Below are 20,621 nucleotides of genomic sequence, written 5' to 3' on the forward strand. Positions count from 1 at the left end.
TATTATATTCTATATCATGTATTGTGTGTCCTATTCCCTACTTGAGCCCTGTTTTTTGTGGCAAATCCAATTCCAGAAACGACCCATTCATGCTTGGTGAATAATAAAAATGATTCTGATTATGGGGGCCTTCAGTACTGACAGACTGCACATGCACAGAACTACTACCACTACACAAAGAATTGAATGTGTGCATTAAACACCAAGTGAACACCTGTCATATCTGGCTAAGCAAATTTGGCCTAATTGGCTATTCATGAGGCAATGCTCATGCAAATATGCATTCACTTTCGCATGCCAACTTATGCAGGGTCAAAAACCAATGCCGCAAAGCGGTCGCCCTGCAGGAATTAGTTCATGCTACAATTTTCACAATTCAGGAGCGCCACAGGGAGGCTTCCCAATGCCCCCATACAACCGGGGGGACCGTGGGGTCCCAGGCGCTCTCACTGCCTGGGAACCACAGCGGCACCCCAAAGGGGGAGGCTGGGTGGCGCAGGCGACCCCCCCCCCCAAGCGTGGTCAGAGCCATCCGCACCCACCTCCCAATATTAAAAACAGGCACTTGCCTTAACGTCCATTGCGTTCTGCTACTGAGCATAACTTGGGTGCAACACATTTGAAAAGGGGAAGGAGTGAAGCATGGGTCGCCCTAAGCTGTTGAGCTCAGGGCTGGCTCACACACAGCACTCCAAGGGGGGGGAGGAGGACAGGCGCAGACGGCCCACTCCAGGGCTCACACCACCTAGAATGAGCCATCCACCACTCACCTCCAAAGGGTTTTTGACCCTGCATAAGTTGGCATGCGAAAGCGAATGCATATTTGCATGAGCATTGCCTCATGAATAGCCAATTAGGCCAAATTTGCTTAGCCAGATATGTCAGGTGTTCACTTGGTGTTTCATGCACACATTTAATTCTTTGTGCAGTGGTACTACTACCTCTGGTGAAAATTTGGCAACTTACTAAAGCCACGCCTGATACCGCAGTGAAACTGAGCCTCTCGGGAGTAATCCGAAACATAGATAAGGTCCAGCATACATGCCCTCACCTATGTATGGCCTCATTTCCACCCTCACTATCGTTGTCAGTTGTACCAGTACAACGTAACACACGTTGCACAATTGCACAATTTATGTTAACTAGGTAAACCCATGTTGCTATGTGCATAGCATGCTTCACACTAGTAAAGTGGGTGTTACCTAGGTGATGTGGGCAGCACTAATTGCACAACGCACAATACATCGGTGGCTACTGTACTGATAACATTTCCATGTGCTGCATACGTTCAGCAATTTTACTGCTGGTTAGTGAATGAGCCCTCTTATCTGTTTATCTCATGAATTATGTTTTTTTATAGCTGAGGTCAGTGGCGTAACTACAATTTATGGGGCCCCCCAGCAAAACTTTGATGGGGACCCCCAATGTTTACACCCCTTCCCTTGCCTACCCCTTTGGTGCTCTTCACAGCCCAGGGGCCCAACTCACAAGGGTTATGAAACACATGTGGCCACCATGATCTTCACACTCAGATCTGAAGTAGAAAGCCCAGGATTGGAGGAAGGGAAGGTTAGTATTTTGGGCCCCAAAACAGCTCTGGGGTCCCCTGGGCTGCTCCCCTCTAGTTACGCCCCTGGTTAAGGTAAAACAATACAAAACATGAGCTCATTCATGAGATGGGTTAAATCTCTATAATTGGAACTGGATCCTCAAAGACTTCTGTTACATGTCCTTCAACAAACAGAAGTGGTTTTACAGTAATAGTGTGCGCGATCTAAGGTTGAGAAGTTGCGTTTTAGCTGACAACCATGTGGGAGACGGGGCATCTGATTGACTGAGATACAGCGTGAAGCTCGTCTATGCAGAACTAAAGCTCGTCAGAAAAATATTCTTTTCACTTTTTCACTCTAGCCTAAAAGTCAAAATATATACAGTATGTATATGATAGGCAGGCAAATTACACCTCACTTTACTGCTGTGAGAACTTTGGAGGAAAAAAATACAAATACGCAAGTGGAATCTGTCATTCAGTGGCTAACGTAAAATAGCTGCAACTGTAGCTTAACAAATAACAGAGGAAGCCTACAAAACACTGCATTTAGGATGTAAGAGGACTCAGGAAGACGAGACCAACTGCAGAAACATGATGGTAATGATCTGTGAAGTATCCAAAGAAAAGATAAGTTAGTTTCAACTGAACACCTGTTTTGTGTTCTACACCTCTTTGTGCAGATTAAAGAAACCATGAAATGAGAAAAAAAGACCAGTACTTACCTAAGAACAGGAAAGGCTGGGATCCAGAGCCTTCCATTTCCTTAGGTGGGTACATGAGGTACGAGGACACAGAAAGATAGCATAGAGCCTCCTCGGTTCTCTCTCCATTTCCTTGATCCAGCTCTGTCCCCATGGTGAAATTATTCAACCTTTAGGTCAAATATCTCGTCAGCCCTCCTTGGACAGCCTTTCTGAAGTGCTCATGTCCCTGAGTACTTCCAAAGATGAACACAGTACAGATGCGCCCATCTTCAGAAGCACTCTGGAACCTGAGTGCTTCCAAAGCCTTCAGAGGTGTCTCACTGGTGCCAGTTTTGAATAGGGAAAGCTATGGAAAAAGGGAGAAGCTGGAAAACTCTATGGGATCAAGAGCCTCCTGTCTTCTTAGGTGATTGAATTCATGAGGTACAAGAACATGGAAAGAGGACCCAGGAAGGCTCTATGGTATAGATCCTTCACGGTCTAACATTTCCTTGATCCAGCTCTGTCCCCTCGGTAAAATTATTCAACCTTCAGGTCCAATTCCTCTTCAGCCCTTCTTGGGCAGCTCCGTGTACATCTGAGTACTTTTGAAGATGAGATGAAGATGAAGATCAGAAGTCCTGAATACTTCTGAAGAAGAGCACAGTTCAGATGCGCCCATCTTCAGAAACACTCGGGGATGTGAGTGCTTCCAAATCCTTCTGAAGTGTCTCAGTCGATTCAATTTTGAAAGGGGGAAAGCTGTGGAACAAGGTGATGAAGGGGGACCAGGAAAGCTCTATGGGATCCAGAGCCTTCCCTCTTCTTAGGTGAGTATCTAAGTCTTATCTTCAGGTTGCTGAATTTGCATTATCTTGAAAGTGTGATCACAGCTTGGTTGAGATCATTAATAAGAGGCCCTACACCTAATGATTTTCCCGCCGATATACAGCAGATTCGATCACTGTGATCGAACCTGCTGTGAAATCGTTGCGCAAACGACCGAAAGATTGATTTCCGACCGAAATCGAACATTCCTGGCGATTCCCGTAGTTCCTGTCCGTGCGGAAGCTTTCGCTCGATCGCCGGTGGGTCGGGAGTGCGTCGATAGCGATGTTCGAATGTCCGACGACTGACGCAATACAGCGGCAATGCATTACCTGTTCCGCCGGTGCGTGTCCCCGCTGTCACCGCTGCTCCTTCTCTGCTGGCCTCCCTGTCCAGCAGGCTTCACTTCTTCCTGTCCCAGCAGGAAGTTTAAACAGTAGAGCGCCCTCTACTGTTTAAACTTCCCCGGACAGGAAGTGAAACTGGAGCCCTGGAGCCGAGCGTGGAGAAGAAGACAGCGGAGACCAGGGGACTCACGCCTAGAGATGAGCGTAATGACCTAATTACGATTTTACGAAATTTCGCGTAATTAGTGTAATTACGATTATGGCCGTAAGTACATAATCGTAATGAAGAAGGATTTCGCGAAATTTCGCGTAAGCGTAATTTTCGCGTAATTTTCGCATTACAGTCGTATCGTGCCGTAATTTCGCATTAAACGCTACCGTAATTTCGCGTTAAACCGTAACGCTCCGTATAATATAAAAAAGCCGCCGACTTTAAGGGTTAATAGCAAAGCCCCCTTAAATGCTAAGAGCCTCAAATTTGGAGAATATATTAAGGAGATCAGGAGGAATAAGAGGAAAAAATTTTTTTTCAAAAAGACCTTATAGTTTTTGAGAAAATCGATGTTAAAGTTTCAAAGGAAAAATGTAAACATTTAAAAACCCGCTGACTTTAACGGTTAATAGCAAAGCCTGCTTAAAGTTTAGGAACACCAAATTCCCAGGGTATATTAAGGGGATCAGTGGGAATAAGAGGAAAAATTTTTTTTTCAAAAAGACCTTATAGTTTTTGAGAAAATCGATTTTTAAGTTTCAAGGGCGAAAATGTCTTTTAAATGCGGAAAATGTCAGTTTTTTTTGCACAGGTAACAACAGTGTATTATTTTCATAGATTCCCCCAAGTGGGAAGAGTTTTACTTACTTCGTTCTGAGTGTGGGAAATATAAAAAAAAAACGACGTGGGGTCCCCCCTCCCAGACCTCTTTAACCCCTTGTCCCCCATGCAGGCTGGGATAGCCAGAATGCGGAGCACCGGCCGCGTGGGGCTCCGCACCCTGACTATACCAGCCCGCATGGTCCATGGATTGGGGGGTCTCGGAAGGGGAGGGGCAGCCAAGCTTTCCCCTCCCCCTCCGAGCCCTTGTCCAATCCAAGGACAAGGGGCTCTTCTCCACCTCCGATGGGCGGTGGAGGTGGAGGCCGCGATTTCCTGGGTGGGGGGTTCATGGTGGAATCTGGGAGTCCCCTTTAAAAAGGGGTCCCCCAGATGCCCACCCCCCCTCCCAGGAGAAATGAGTATAGAGGTACTTGTAGTACCCCTTACCCATTTCCTTTAAGAGTTAAAAGTAAATAAACACACAAACACATAGAAAAAGTATTTTAATTGAACAAAAAACATAACCACGAAAAAAGTCCTTTAATATTCTTAATTAACCATTAATACTTACCTGTCCCTTTAAATAAATGATCCCACGCAATATCCTCGGAAATGTTCTATCAGTTACAATGTAACAAAGTTATTATGTAACAACTTTGTTACATTGTAACTACGCCGCACACGACGCCACTCGCCGCTCAGCCGCCGCATACGCGTCCGTGCAGGACGCTAAGTCCCCGCAGCTCCCGCTGTCCACCCCGCCCACATCTGTCACCCACATGTCACCCACATGTGGGTGACATGTGGGTGACATGTGGGAGAGGCAGGGAGGGCAGCGGAGCCGGCGGGGACTTAGCGTCCTGCACGGACCCGACAGAGCTCTGAGCTATATAGCTCAGAGCTCTGAGAAGCATCTTTGTATTTGGGCTCCAAGGAGCCCCATTGGTCCTTAGCAGACCAATGGGGTTCTTTCAAATCAGAAGGAACCCCATTGGTCTGCTAAGGACCAATGGGGCTCCTTGGAGCCCAAATACAAAGATGCTTAGAGAGCTCTGAGCTATAGCTCAGAGCTCTGTCGGGTCCTGCAGCGCAGACGCGGAGGCGGCGGCGGCGGTGAGTGACGTCGGGTGCGGCGTAGTTACAATGTAACAAAGTTGTTATATTGTAATAACTTTGTTACATTGTAACTGATAGAACATTTCCGAGGATATTGCGTGGGATCATTTATTTAAAGGGACAGGTAAGTATTAATGGTTAATTAAGAATATTAAAGGACTTTTTTCGTGGTTATGTTTTTTGTTCAATTAAAATACTTTTTCTATGTGTTTGTGTGTTTATTTACTTTTAACTCTTAAAGGAAATGGGTAATGGGTACTACAAGTACCTCTATACTCATTTCTCCTGGGAGGGGGGTGGGCATCTGGGGGACCCCTTTTTAAAGGGGACTCCCAGATTCCACCATGAACCCCCCACCCAGGAAATCGCGGCCTCCACCTCCACCGCCCATCGGAGGTGGAGAAGAGCCCCTTGTCCTTGGATTGGACAAGGGCTCGGAGGGGGAGGGAAAAGCTTGGCTGCCCCTCCCCTTCCGAGACCCCCCAATCCATGGACCATGCGGGCTGGTATAGTCAGGGTGCGGAGCCCCACGCGGCCGGTGCTCCGCATTCTGGCTATCCCAGCCTGCATGGGGGACAAGGGGTTAAAGAGGTCTGGGAGGGGGGACCCCACGTCGTTTTTTTTTTATATTTCCCACACTCAGAACGAAGTAAGTAAAACTCTTCCCACTTGGGGGAATCTATGAAAATAATACACTATTGTTACCTGTGCAAAAAAAACTGACATTTTCCGCATTTAAAAGACATTTTTGCCCTTGAAACTTAAAAATCGATTTTCTCAAAAACTATAAGGTCTTTTTGAAAAAATTTTTTTTCCTCTTATTCCCACTGATCCCCTTAATATACCCTAGGAATTTGGTGTTCCTAAACTTTAAGCAGGCTTTGCTATTAACCGTTAAAATCGGCGGGTTTTTAAATGTATACATTTTTACTTTGAAACTTTAACATCGATTTTCTCAAAAACTATAAGGTCTTTTTGAAAAAAATTTTTTTCCTCTTATTCCTCCTGATCTCCTTAATATATTCTCCAAATTTGAGGCTCTTAGCATTTAAGGGGGCTTTGCTATTAACCCTTAAAGTCGGCGGCTTTTTTATATTATACGGAGCGTTACGGTTTAACGCGAAATTACGGTAGCGTTTAATGCGAAATTACGGCATGAACGAAACGCGAAATTTCGCGTTGAAAATTACGCTTACGGTATTTTCAATTACGATTTTAATGGCAATTTCGCTACGCTAATTTCGCATCGTAATCGCAAATTTCGCATGCGTAATTATAGTAATGCGAAATTACGAAAATTTCAGCTCAACTCTACTCACGCCGGCCGGATCAGGTAATTTATACGAGGGGCGGCAGCAGCAGAAGTTTCACAGATGGTGATCGGTTTTATGCTGAAATAAATTCACAATCTGTTTGCAGTAAAAGCAGCCATACGATCCCTCTCTGATCAGATTCGATCAGAGAGGGATCTATCTATTGGTCAATCTGATGGCAAATCGACCAGTGTATGGCCACCTTTAGTAACGTCTGTAGGTGGTAGTCGATGGCAGCTTGGAGTGCATCATGTGATCTGAAAGTGGGTGGAGCACAGACTGAATCCTGTTAGAAGAATGCAGCCTGCAGCACAGATAGTCAGTGGCGGAAGAAGTCACCAGTGCTTGGGCTTCTGATCATGTACGTGAATTAAATACATCAGCAAATCTGGGGTTTGACTACAAGTTATGGGGCCCCACCTAGTTACCTCATAATCGTAATGGTTCCTACAAATGCGGCCATTGTAAAGTGTGCCCCTTCATGTCCAAAACCCTGACCTTCACCCAGGGTTGTTTCAAGCCACTTTGTCACTCCAGGCAAGAAAACCTGTGGCGCCCCCCCCCCCCCCCCCCCCACACACACACACACACACACACTCAAATCTCAGGGTCAGCCAGGGGACAGTGGGGCATATAATATCAAGAGGGGGCACGCCACTCACTATGAGGGTCTCCCCTCTGCTGCTCTGCACACTGTGCAGCATGTGTGTCTCCCTCCGAGTCCTGCCCACTGTGCCCAGACCCACACAGCAGCAGGCATGATGCTATATGCCCCTATCCATTCCTAGGCCAGAAGCCACATGGGCGAGCGGTGGGGGGGGGGGGAACGGAATCAGGGCCGGCCAGGATGGATATAAGAAAATTATCAAGAGAGCAGCAGTCAGATCTGCAGAGGAGGCACTCACTGTGAGTGAGGTGTGTGCAGAGGCGGGACAAGGTCCTTCAGCACCCAAGGCTGAGACAGCAAAGTGCGCCCCTCCATTCCTCCCACCCCAGCCTTCACACACTGATTGCTATTAGACTAATAGGTGCCCCAGGGCCCCCAACCTCCCCAACACCTTAATCTCTAGTTATCTGGCTTGCAGTCACTGTCATGTATCCCCTTTTCTTATTTCTTTCTGCTTCAAACACAATTGGGAATGACAGCTGAATGAATTGTGCGCCCCCTCCTACACTGCGCCCTGAGGCTGGAGCCTCTCCAGCCTCTGCCTCGGCCCGGCCCTGGGTGTGTGTGTCGTCGTCTCTGCTAGTTTGTGCGCACTGCACACACTGCCCAGTCAGGTCAGCCAGGTGTCAGCCGGCGCCGCGGTAGCACTGGTCCCTCCGTCCTGCCTGCGTCACACACGGTGCCTCAAGCACGTGTGACAGGCGGGGGCGGAGTTAGGGGCGGCGCCGGCGCAACGTGTAAACAAGCTAGCGTGCGGCGGCCGCATGCTGTACACAGCGAGAGGGAGAGAGGGCGGACCAATAGGCGGCGGCATCGCACTCGCACATAAACTAATGTGCGTGCGTGCGCTGCTGCTCGCTCGGAGAGGAGGAGATGAAGGGGGCGGACCAGTAGGCGGCGCCGGGCACAGGCTGAGATGCCTGTCACAGCGACAGGCCTGTCCGACCTGGCTGAAAAAAAATAAAAAAAAATAAACACGCACAGAGCGGCAACTTGCCGAGAGGGCGCCCACTTCCACCCACGGCGCCATAGGCAAAAATTTAGAGTTTCCTAGTGACTCAGACGCCCCTGCCTTCACCACCAAATCCAACAACAGCAGATTTGATATCGGATCTTTCATCAATTGCAATAGCCCAGGCGTGGTTATACATGCAAGTGTGAATGCAAAATAATTTATGTTGGTCTGACCACACGCCCCCTTAAACAATGTGTTTTGGAACACATTGGCGATATTCGCCATAAAAACAATACCTCGGTAGCGTGACACATGAACACTTCACACCGTTCTAATCCTTTTGCTATATCGTTTTGGGGCATCCAACAATGGCGGCTTGGGGTTGGGGGGAGTAAATTTGGAAAGGAAGCTACACCAATTGGAGGCAGGATGGATATTTAGACTGGAAAGTTTATCCCGAAGACTTTGCGCCTGCTAGTTTTCTATAAACTGTATGCATAATGTATAGCCATTTACTTACAATTATTAATATGGGCTCGATTCGCAAAAGAGTGCTAACTAAGTTAGCATGCCTAAAAGGTTTGCACTTGCAAACATGAGTGCAAGCCACTTTGCACCCGTTTTGCACGTGCAAATTTTGAGTTCGCGTGTTAACTATTTATCGCATGCACGGCATTACGCATTGTACGCAACAGGTAGACTTCGTGTGCAAACCTATTAGAGTGTATGCTTAGCATGCCCGTGCTAAGCTGGTTTGCTCACAATGCAATGCAATTTAAAGTAATGACTGCGCGCGAAAAGTTGCATTTGCGCGTGATGTCAATACTTTGCACGCGCAAAGCTTTGCGCGTATGATAGCACGTGAAAACCTGCTTTTCACAGGTGTGCTAAGTGTTAGCACTCTTTTGTGAATCGAGCCCAATATGTTTCCCGCCTGTGGTTATTCCTGCCATGTGTATGTCCATTTATTTCTATATCCGGAATTATGCTATCGCCCTGAGTGTCCACACCATTTACCATCTGAAGTACATGGGGCTCTTCCAAGTATGTGCACACTCCCCTGATATTACAGTGACCATACGTCCCGCTTTACCCGGGATGCGTCCCGCCTTTGGGGGGCGCAGTCCCAGGCTGCATGAGGTCCCGGGAAACGTCCCGCTTTTAGCAGCGGGACGTCCCGGCCTCGGGACTCTGGCCACCGTACTGAATGAACTAGCCGCAGCGTCTCATAGACGTTGCGCTAGTTCATTCCCCGCAGCCCTGCTTCAGCAGCCTGCATTGTCCTCCGGTAGGCACAGGCAGAGCAGGGCTACGGGAAGATGGCATCCAGAGGCGGAGCCCTGTACTGGAGATTATTTGTGTCTCCAGTACAGGGCTTCGGGCACCATCTTGCTGTAGCCCTGCTCTGCCTGTCAGCACAGGAGATTGGAGGAGGATCGTCCGGGGGGAGCTGCACACACACCAGAGGCCGGCTGCGTGAGGGGACTTCTGTCAGGTGAGTAAATGCTTTTTTTTCCAGGTGAAATGTGCCCACATTGCGTTTTTGTGCTGACATGTTTGCCCCCATTGCGTTTATTTTGTACTGACATGATTGCCCCCATTGCGTTTATTTTGTGCTGAAATGTTGCCCCCATTGCGTTTATTTTGTGCTGAAATGTTGCCTGCAATGCGTTTATTTTGTGCTGAAATGTTGCCCGCAATGCGTTTATTTTGTGCTGAAATATTGCCCGCAATGCGTTTATTTTGTGCTGACATGTTGCCCGCAATGCTTTTATTTTGTGCTGACATGTTGCCCGCAATGCGTTTATTTTGTGCTGACATGGTGCCCGCAATGCGTTTATTTTGTGCTGACATGTTGCCCGCAATGCGTTTATTTTGTGCTGACATGTTGCCCACAATGCGTTTATTTTGTGCTGACATGTTGCCCGCAATGCGTTTATTTTGTGCTGACATGTTGCCCGCAATGCGTTTATTTTGTGCTGACATGTTGCCCGCAATGCGTTTATTTTGTGCTGAAATGTTGCCCGCAATACGTTTATTTTGTGCTGACATTTTGCCCGCATTGCGTTTATTTTGTGCTAAAATGTTGCCCGCAATGCGTTTATTTTGTGCTGACATGTCGCCCGCAATGCGTTTATTTTGTGCTGACATGTTGCCCGCAATGCGTTTATTTTGTGCTGACATGTTGCCCGCAATGCGTTTATTTTGTGCTGAAATGTTGCCCGCAATGCGTTTATTTTGTGCTGACATATTGCCCACAATGCGTTTATTTTGTGCTGACATATTGCCCACTATGCGTTTATTTTGTGCTGACATGTTGCCCGCAATGCGTTTATTTTGTGCTGAAATGTTGCCCGCAATGCGTTTCTTTTTTGTGCTGAAATGTTGCCTGCAATGCGTTTATTTTGTGCTGACATGTTGCCCACAATGCGTTTATTTTGTGCTGACATGTTGCCCGCAATGCGTTTATTTTGTGCTGAAATGTTGCCCGCAATACGTTTATTTTGTGCTGACATGTTGCCCGCAATGCGTTTATTTTGTGCTGACATGTTGCCCGCAATGCGTTTATTTTGTGCTGACATGTTGCCCGCAATGCATTTATTTTGTGCTGAAATGTTGCCCGCAATGCGTTTATTTTGTGCTGACATTTTGCCCGCATTGCGTTTATTTTGTGCTAAAATGTTGCCCGCAATGCGTTTATTTTGTGCTGACATGTCGCCCGCAATGCGTTTATTTTGTGCTGACATGTTGCCCGCAATGCGTTTCTTTTTGTGCTGACATGTTGCCCGCAATGCGTTTATTTTGTGCTGAAATGTTGCCCGCAATGCGTTTGTTTTGTGCTGACATGTTGCCCGCAATGCGTTTATTTTGTACTGACATGTTGCCCGCAATGCGTTTATTTTGTGCTGACATGTTGCCCGCAATGCGTTTATTTTGCACTGAAATGTTGCCCTCAATGCGTTTATTTTGTGCTGACATTTTACCCGCAATGCGTTTATTTTGTGCTAAAATGTTGCCCGCAATGCGTTTATTTTGTGCTGACATGTTGCCCGCAATGCGTTTATTTTGTACTGACATGTTGCCCGCAATGCGTTTATTTTGTGCTGAAATGTTGCCCGCAATGCGTTTATTTTGTGCTGACATGTTGCCCGCAATGCGTTTATTTTGTGCTGACATGTTGCCCATTGCGTTTATTTTGTGGTGTCTGGGGTAACTGTTTCTGCATTTATTATTTAATGGTCATAGTTGGCTATGTTTGCTGCTTTGGGGTTACGGTATACTATTAAATAGCATCACACAGTTTCCTCACACCCATGATGCGAATCCTTATTTGACCACATCATGGCGTAAACACTGTTTTCTTATGCCTCACTGTTACATCATTACGTTAGCTCCGCCCATAGAATGTCATGGTCATGCCCATTTTTCGGCGCTTTGCAGCCCCCCATTTTTTGGCGCTTCATGAGCCTGTTCACAATGCCAGCTAATATGGTGTACTGCTTTGTATATGTCACTATAGCAACTGGCCTAAGCACATCCCCACACAGGATGTGATGTCAATGGAAATGAGATCAGAATGACACTCTGCCTCTCCAAACAGGCTGTTTGGTCCTATACAGTGCTCTGGGCCTGATGCATTTACTAGGTGGATTTCCTTGGATGTAGTCACACTGGCTGGAACAAGCTTGCACAAGACACACAGGTGGGTGTGGCACCATCTGTTGGGCAGGGCCATGCAATTTCAGTGATTACATTTAAAGGCTTGCATACGAGGCCGCCTTAGCTCTGACTTGGGCTGCATTGCTGGGGGATGTTATGTTGGTGGTGGGATGCTCTGCTATTTTTTGTTTTTTGTTGTACACTGTTAATTTGTTCTGACAACGATCGTATAGAGTGAAACTAGCACAACTAGAAATTAGCACTAGTTGACGGTAACACTATATATATGTATAGGCACAGCCTTTATGATCACCCTTACTACCTCAGCAATTTTTTCCCTTCTATGAAGGTTATGTTATTGGTCCAGCTGCAATGAGGTGCATAGCAGTAGGCAAACTATTGTGACCTATGCTTTATTGAAATTTAGTGCACCCATTTGTATTTGCTGGTTTGTGTTTTAGTTGTGGTTGAGTAGAACTATCCCTCAACACTCAACTCACCGCTCTCCTGCGATGGGGATAGCTACACCCCACACAGGTGTGTGTGTGTGTGTGTGTGTGTGTGTGTGTGTGTGTGTGTGTGTTAGTGTGTTAGGGGGAGATAAGCAAGGACCTCCCACTTGTGCTGAGGCTTTTTTGCCATTGAGGTAACCCATAAGTCATTAACCTCCCTGCTGTTCTAATTATTTGTGGCGCACGGCCGCAGGAGGGTTTTTTTTTGCTAATTTTTTTTTTTTTTTTAGCATGTAGCTAGCCTAGTGCTAGCTACATGCTTCCCCCCTCCATGCGGCGTCCGCCCTCCGATCGCCACCGGCGCATAATCCCAACAGGAAATCCCATTCTGAACGGGATTTCCTGTATGGGCTTCCCCAGTCGCCATGGCGATGATCGGATTGACGTCATGACATCAGAGGGAGTCCCGATCCACCCCATAGCGCAGCCTGGTGGTGATTGGCCAGGTTGCGCAAGGGGTCTGCGTGGGGGCATCTTTCGCGTTGGGTATCGGCGGCGAGCGGCGGCGATCGAAACAAACACGCAGCTAGCAAAGTGCTAGCTGTGTGTTTGAAAAAAAAATGTATGCAAATCGGCCCAGCAGGACCAGAGCAATCCTCCGTGGCGGCATAGCCCGAGCTCAGCTTGGGATTACCGCCAAGGAGGTTAAACGCTGCTGACTTGGGCAACCCACGGAGCAATACATTGCTTCATTTTTATTGCCCTAGGTCAGGTCCTGACGGACAAAATCTTATGAATATTATTACCTGTACTGCCAATAATTCGGTTTGTTTGTAGTTAATTTTAGCCCAGTGACAGAACTTGAAAGCATTGTACCAATCAGAGAATACAGAATTTTTCCGCAAAAATCGGATTACCGCTGTAATTTTAGACCAATCACAATACTCAATTTTTCTGATTTCAGGATTTTTTTTTTGTGTCTTTTTTTTGTTGCATTCTCTGATGCAAAAACATGACAAATACAATACTCCTCAGAAATTGGAAAATCAGTAAAATGTAAAACTGGAAATTGGAAAATTCGGAGTTTCCGCGGTATTGAAAATGGGAATTTCTGACCATCCCTACCTACTCCAGTCTATTCTAAAGCCTGCTGCACTCTCCTGGCAGCTCCCTTCTCCTCATATCTCCACTTCCTGCAGCTGATGCTCATGTGATGTCAGAGAAGCAACGGCAGGAAGCAGGGATGGTCGTAGTCAGCCAACTTCGCTACGCTGGACCTACGCGTAGTTCTATGCACTTACGCTTCACAAACTACCACTTCGAAATCGAAACATTCGCTACGTTTGCATTTCGTAGACTACGCATTAAAATATGAAAGCTTTACATAGTGTGAAGCGTAGTGTATGCGGACGCTTATGCCCTTATGCAGAAACATTTCCACTATAATCCGCTAAATATGCGCATGGGTGAACTAATATATGTGTACATTCCACCTTCCAATGCGGCATTGTATACGTATAGAAGGGCAATAATATTTCTGCGCATGCGCAATGATCCGTATAGACGCAGTTACCGCACGTGTAGTTGACTTTGCAATACATACGTCAACTACGCGTAGCGGGCGAAACTTCGAATAGCGGTACTACGACTACGCGGAAATACGTACGCTAAATTTTTAAAATTCGTCTATGAACTACGACGCATGGATTCGCACTGGCATAGTGTACGAGCAACCCTGGCAGGAAGTGATGTGAGAAGTAAGCTGCCTCCAGGAGGGTGAGGAAGCATGGGAACAGGGATAGCCGCATGTTCTGAGACAGGTAGGTATAATAACACCTACTTCCCTGTGCTGCTCTGCAGGACTGTCATCGGAGCCTATTAGGGGAGCCTGTATCAGTAGGACAGACAGTAAGAAGTGAGACCACCTACCAGCCCTGGGTCCCGCCTGCTTCAAAGTAGTTAAACCTCTTCCTCTAATCAAGGATATTCTACATAGATACCAATGAGCTCCGTAGCTGAGATCTGCTCAGGAAAATGTGTGCTTAGAATGGAGGTTTAACATTTTCCCAAGGTAAAAAAGATACTTACCTAAGTAAAAAGACACCTGATGCCGAGGCATCCCACATCCTCCTGGCCCACACTGCTGCTGTCCACGGACCCCCTGGACATATCCGACAGCTTGTTGAATATATCATGCACAAACACGGCCTTACTGTGTGAGTAGGGCTGTGCCTGGGCAGTAAGACAAAGCCATTAGTGATGTTAGCTACAAGTATGTAGCTACTCGTAATCGATAGCAGAGGGGGTTTAACTTACCCATGCCGCCTATAGCCGATGGGTTCCACTCGTGATCCTTGCAACACCACTATTTCCTCCTTCTGGGGTTGAAGTAGGAAGTAATGGAGTTACATGGACCACAAGTAGAACCCATTGGCTATAGGCGGTGGGATAGGTAAGTTAACCACTCCTCTGCTGTAGGCAGCACTATAATTCAAATTTTGTTTGAGTAGCTATGTACTCGTAGCTACTTGCAGCTAACATCACTAGAAGCCACTCATCCTTGAGCCGTACGTGTGCATGAAGAGGAGCATGGTTGGGATTTACAAGAGGACCCCAGGCAGCGGCAGTGGTCTTCAGAAGGACACTAGAAGCCTCTGGAGAATCCAGAGGCTCTCCAGAGGCTTTCATCTTCTTAGGTAAGTATCATTTTTTTTACATTTTTTTTCGCCTCTGATTTTCTTTCAGTGTTAGCAAGAATTGATCTAACCTGCCCACTCCCTCGTGTTGTTATATCACGAGTGCAAGGCAGTGAGCTCCCACCCCTCCGCCTGCTGCTTTTTGGACCCAAGACAAGGACACAATGATTTACAGTATCTGTAGAGGAAGCATAGGCCTGCCAAATCTAGCTCTGATCTTGTAAAGGAACGATACGCATTCTTCTCCCCCCCCCCCAAAAAAAAAAACAACAGATGCCCACGCTGTTTACTGTTGTATACCTGGAAGACAAGGACTGTTTTCCTTTACATATTGCATTGCAAATTGTCCTTCTTGGTGGCCTTCAAACACAGACAGAGTCATTTTTTTGTTTCGCTCGCTGCATCTAATAGCCCAAAAGACATTCAGGACATCAGATTTAAAGTATACTTGTCACAAGAGAAATATAGACGCTGTCACCACCGACCTCTTTCTTAAAAAGAAAAAATAGTGCTGCTAATCCTGTTCTCCTGGCTAGAATATTTCCTATAACACGCAGCTGGAAAAAGTATGCAGATCATCAACTGAGCAAAGTGGGAAATTTGGGCGCCCACTATCGCAAGAAACTTGGGGTCCGCCATAGGTGCCATTATAAATAGCGACTATAGTGTGCAATTTTGGCACCTGCTATTTATTGGGCAATTTCACACTTTAGCTGTTATTTACCGTATATGCTTGCATATAAGCCGACCCACATATAAGCCGAGACACTCACTTTTCCCTCAGAAACCAGGAAGAAGTGATTAACTCGCATATAAGACCCCCCCGCCCCCCGTATAGCCCTCTCCACAGTGGCCAGATGTGCCCCCAGTACAAGTCAGCTCCCCCCCTCCCCATAGCCAGATGTGCCCCAAGGATGATACAGCCAGGGGACACAGGAAGTCTTGAGCAGCGCACTCTGCACACCATGTTGCAGGGGATGCGGAACATGGACACAGCAGGTAACCAGCTGACAAGAGCAGGATCACTAGCGAACGATCCTTACGCTCCCTCTGCCAGTAACAAAACCTGCTCCACCATCCGTTCTGCTCCACTGACTTGCATATAAGCACATTTTTTGTGCTGAAAAATTAGGCTTATATGCAAGTATATAAGGTATTATGGAGCCGACAGTGGCACCCCAACATTATCCTAAACTGTGGTGGATTAGCGGCGCTGGTGAGTTAAGGTTAGGCATGAATGGGTGGTTAAAGTGAACCTCTGGACTAATTCTACTCAGCAGAACTGAAAAGGCTTGGTGTTTCTTTAACAGTTTCACAGCATCAGAACCTTGTTTTTCTTACCAAAGCATCATTTTTTGCTGTATTTTTATCTAAGCTCCACCCATCAAAGAAAAAAATTCCGGGCTTTTTTCCCTGATGCTGTGCAGAGCATGATGGGATTTCCTATGTTGTTATTCACGTTGCTTAGCAACTGGGAGGGGTGATCAGGACATAGGACAGTTGGAACTGTGTATCATACTCCCTGTCACCTCATTACAACCAAAAAGATGGCTGCCATCATGAAATCAAACATTTGCCTGTTCTTTTAAAACAGGGTGGGTAAGAGATTATATTACCCACCTATTTTAAATAACATAAGTAATGTAACTTAATGACAGTATGTTTGTTTAGGCTGAAGTTCCTCTTTAAGGTTAGGCATGGGGTGGTGTTTTTAATGGTTAGGCGGGCAGGGTCAGTAAAGGTTAGGCATGATGTGTGTTTATTCAAGGGTTAGGCAAGGGTTAGGCATGGGGGGATGGTTAAGGTTAGGTGTGAGGTGGTGTTTTAAGGGTTATGCGTTAAGGGGGGGGGGGGGGCAGTTAAGATTAGGCGTCGGTGTTTTATAAGGGTGAGTTGTGGTGAGGGGTGGGACAGTTAAGGTTAGGCATCAAAAAAGGGAGGGTTCTGTGTGAGAATAGTGTTAGGTTAAAGAACACCCGAGGCAAAAATAAACTAATAAAATAAACGATTGTATCTATCTTCCTTCTCCTAAAAATGATATTTCACAGTTTTATTTTATGTTTAAAACTACTTTTTAAGTTTTAACTGTTTTATTGTTTTTGCTCAATGACACATTCATCGAAGTATGCCAGAGCTAAAATCTATGAACTATTGACCCCTTTTATCTCTTTCCTGTACTCAGAAGCCATTTTCTGCTAGAAAAGTGTTTTATAGTTGGAATTTCTTATCAGTGAGGGTCAAACTGTAGTCACTTCCGGTCTGAGTCCGGCTGAGTCAGCCACTTACATACCTGATATTTAACTCTTTCAGAGGAACACCAAGAGCCCCAATAGTGTAGTATGTATTGACAAAGGGGATAATGACAAAGAGTAATAGTTGTTATACTCACAAGCATGGGTCACCAATAGGCAACCACTGTAAAGGCAGGTGAGGAGATTATCCTGACCCCACTCAGGAATAAGAAGTCGCTCTCTGTAGATAGTAGAAAAGGGTCGCAACCCTCCACCCAGGGTGGATACAATATTATATAGGAGAGAACAGAGGCGCCAAAAGGATAAAAAGGGTTTTAAATGAGCTTAAAAGCCAAAAATTTGGTAATTAGAGGAGGCAGTGGTGAACTTACCTCCTCCAAGCAGACACAACACGACTGTACATTCAGTCTATTTAATAACGAACTCCAGATAAAACAAAGCAACGCGTTTCACGGGTCAGTGCCCGCTTCCTCAGGCAATAGAAAAAGGAGTTACAGCATCTAGCAAAACAAACAACACTCGGCACCTCTGGTGCCTATACATAGCAAACGTTGGGTCCAGGCGCCCAGATGACTGCTTAATGTCGTGATTTCAATGGGCGCCTATAGTGGTGCCCCAAAAGTTACGTTTATTTTTTTATTTTCGCAGCGGGGGGCGATTGGGGGGTTACATTCAGGTTAGGAATGCAGGGGGTGGGGAGAGTTAGGTGTCAGGCAGGGTGTTTGTGCAGGGGGGGGGGGGGGGGGTTAGGGTTAGGCATCAAGGAGGTGGGGTGTGTGTGTGTGTGTGGGGGGGGGGGGGGGGGGCTTAGGCGTCACGTAGGATGATGCAGGTCAGAAGTACCCTATTCAATTTTTGCCCAGACCCCTATTTTAGCCAGAACCGGTCCTGCAGAGATTGTTCGGGATGGCACAATCGTATTAGGGGCAGAGGATAAGCGTTAACAGTCTAAACAAAAAGCTTTTTTCAAAATGAAGTCAATAATAGCTTCTTTCATATTCATGTCACTTCGGTGTCCCTTGAAATATTGCTTTTGGACGCAGCTGACATTTAAAAAGATAAATCGATGCATCTGTTCCGATGCCATAACCGCCGAAAATCTGTTACAGAGACTGGATTATACATAATGCAGTTGGCCATTAATATACTGAAATGGTTATCTGTCGTTGGATATTTAGAATATTTTTATAAAGAGGAAGATAGTTGTTGCCTCTGACAAAAAAAAATAAAAAGAAATAAACAGCATTAGGCGAGAGGCTGCTGGGTGCAAAATCAACAAATATTTGGTATTTTTATCCTTTATCTGCAAATCCATCCTTTCATCTACAGCGCGTTTTAGAATAACATTAATCTGCACAGATGGTGAAGCTCGGTAATCTCCCATTCCTGTTACTATGTTACCAGATACCGAGCAGAATTTTTAATGAAATGGCAGATTTAAGGCATTTGTAGAAAACAATGCATATTTCATTATTATTATTAATTTAAAAAAATAATTTTTGAGGGAAGGGTCCGTTTATGATGGATCGAGGCTCATTTGCAAGTCGGGACTCACTGGCAATGTGTAAGTAAGTAAGTAATTTAATTTAGGCTTCCTGGTATATTTTGCAGAGGACTAGGGACGGTTGGCAAAAGGACGCAACTGCGGTGACATTGCGGTAACCCTTCAGTGAAACGCGTAATGAGAGCCAGAGTGATGGGTTTCAGTGAAGGACATCTGGAAACAACATAATCTCCTATATCCTGTAAATATTCCCCTTAATCCACTGTCGTTATTCCTCCACTTAACCTTATCCCCTTCCCCAACCTACAGCCAGTGGTGGCTCCAGCTTCAAATTTTTTTTTTTTTTTGGAGGCGGGGGGGGGGGGGGGGGGCGTCACGATAGCTGGCAGGTGGGGCCCATTTGGGTGATCAAAATTGATGTTTGTATGGTGAGCTTTAGCTATTTTTTGCATAACTTGGGTGATAAAATTAAAGGACACCTGACGCGAAAATAAACTATTGAAATAAACCATTATATCTATCTTCCTTCTCATAAAAATGACTTTTTAAGATATTCCACAGTTTTATTTTATATTTGAAACCTACTTTTTAAGGTTCAACTCTTTTATTGTTTTTGCTCAATGACGCATTCATTGAAGTATGCCACAGCTAAAATCTATGAACTATTGACCCTTTTTTATCTCTTTGCTGCTCTCAGAAGCCATTTTCTGCTAGGAAAGTGTTTTATAGTTGGAATTTCTTATCAGTGAGGGTCACACTGTAGTCACTTCTTGTCTGAGTCAGGACTGAGTCAGCCACTTACATACCTGTTATTTAACTCTTTCAGGCAGAGAAAGAGGAACACGATATAGTTATTTGTGTGCTAGGCACTGTACATACCCATGTCTATCTTATCATGTCACATGTCAATTCGGGTATCCTTTAAGGTTATTGCTGGACTAGAGCTTATATTTTACAGACAGGAACTTTTGAATCAGGATTATTATCCTAGTTTATTGGTAAGCTTTCAGGTTGAAACCTTCCTCAGACTCTATTCCTGTTGATTGAAAATGTTAGAGCATACAATCAGGAGGTAGGGAGATTTTTTTTATTTGTCAATATAGCTGTCAAACAGATACATTCATTACAAGGAATCTCAGAAGGATTGTGAGGTATTTATGTCAAATAGCTAAAGCCTCATCTACACACGTAGATGAGGCTCCGATGTGTGTTATCAATCGAGCCGCTGATGTGGCTTGATTGATAAGATCCGACAGGTCGGATCTTGCTACCGCCGATTCCCTGCTCGTTCCCCGCAAGGGGACAATGGCAGGGAATCGAGTGGAAGAAAAGCGGCGCGGGGACGAGCGGGTATCGAATCCGGCGCACGCGCGGGTGAGCGGGGACGCGATGGGGACACGGAAGAGGTGATCCGGCGGCTAATCGAGCCGCCGAATCGCTGCGTGTAGATTTAGCTTAAGTTTACTTATTACTTTAGCTTAAGTTTTACTTATTACCTACATAGACTCAGGCTGACTTGGAGAGTTTTTTATAGGGCTTATCCTGTTCACTGTATGCTGCTGGAGCCTGAAAACAGTTGTTACTGAGCATGGTGGTGGGCACACAGGGGGGCACAGTGATTCCCAGGGGGGAGGGGGGGCAATGTAGTGCCACCCATGCCTACAGCACACTGCTTATAGTGGTCCACTAATTTAATCACCCCCCACATACTCTAAAGGTAGCCATACATCAGTCGGTGTATGGGCAGATCGACCACGAGACAGATCTGTTGCCTGCCCATAT

General features: G+C 45.9%; 1 protein-coding gene across 3 annotated transcripts in view; it reads right to left on the reverse strand.

Moving 5' to 3' along the window:
* Positions 1-20,621, reverse strand: part of CA10 (carbonic anhydrase 10) — a 312,105-nt gene that overhangs the window by 93,035 nt on the left and 198,449 nt on the right. The window lies entirely within an intron of this gene.

The sequence above is a fragment of the Hyperolius riggenbachi genome, chromosome 12, assembly GCF_040937935.1.
Source record: "Hyperolius riggenbachi isolate aHypRig1 chromosome 12, aHypRig1.pri, whole genome shotgun sequence".
In the NCBI taxonomy this organism is placed as follows: Eukaryota; Metazoa; Chordata; class Amphibia; order Anura; family Hyperoliidae; genus Hyperolius; species Hyperolius riggenbachi.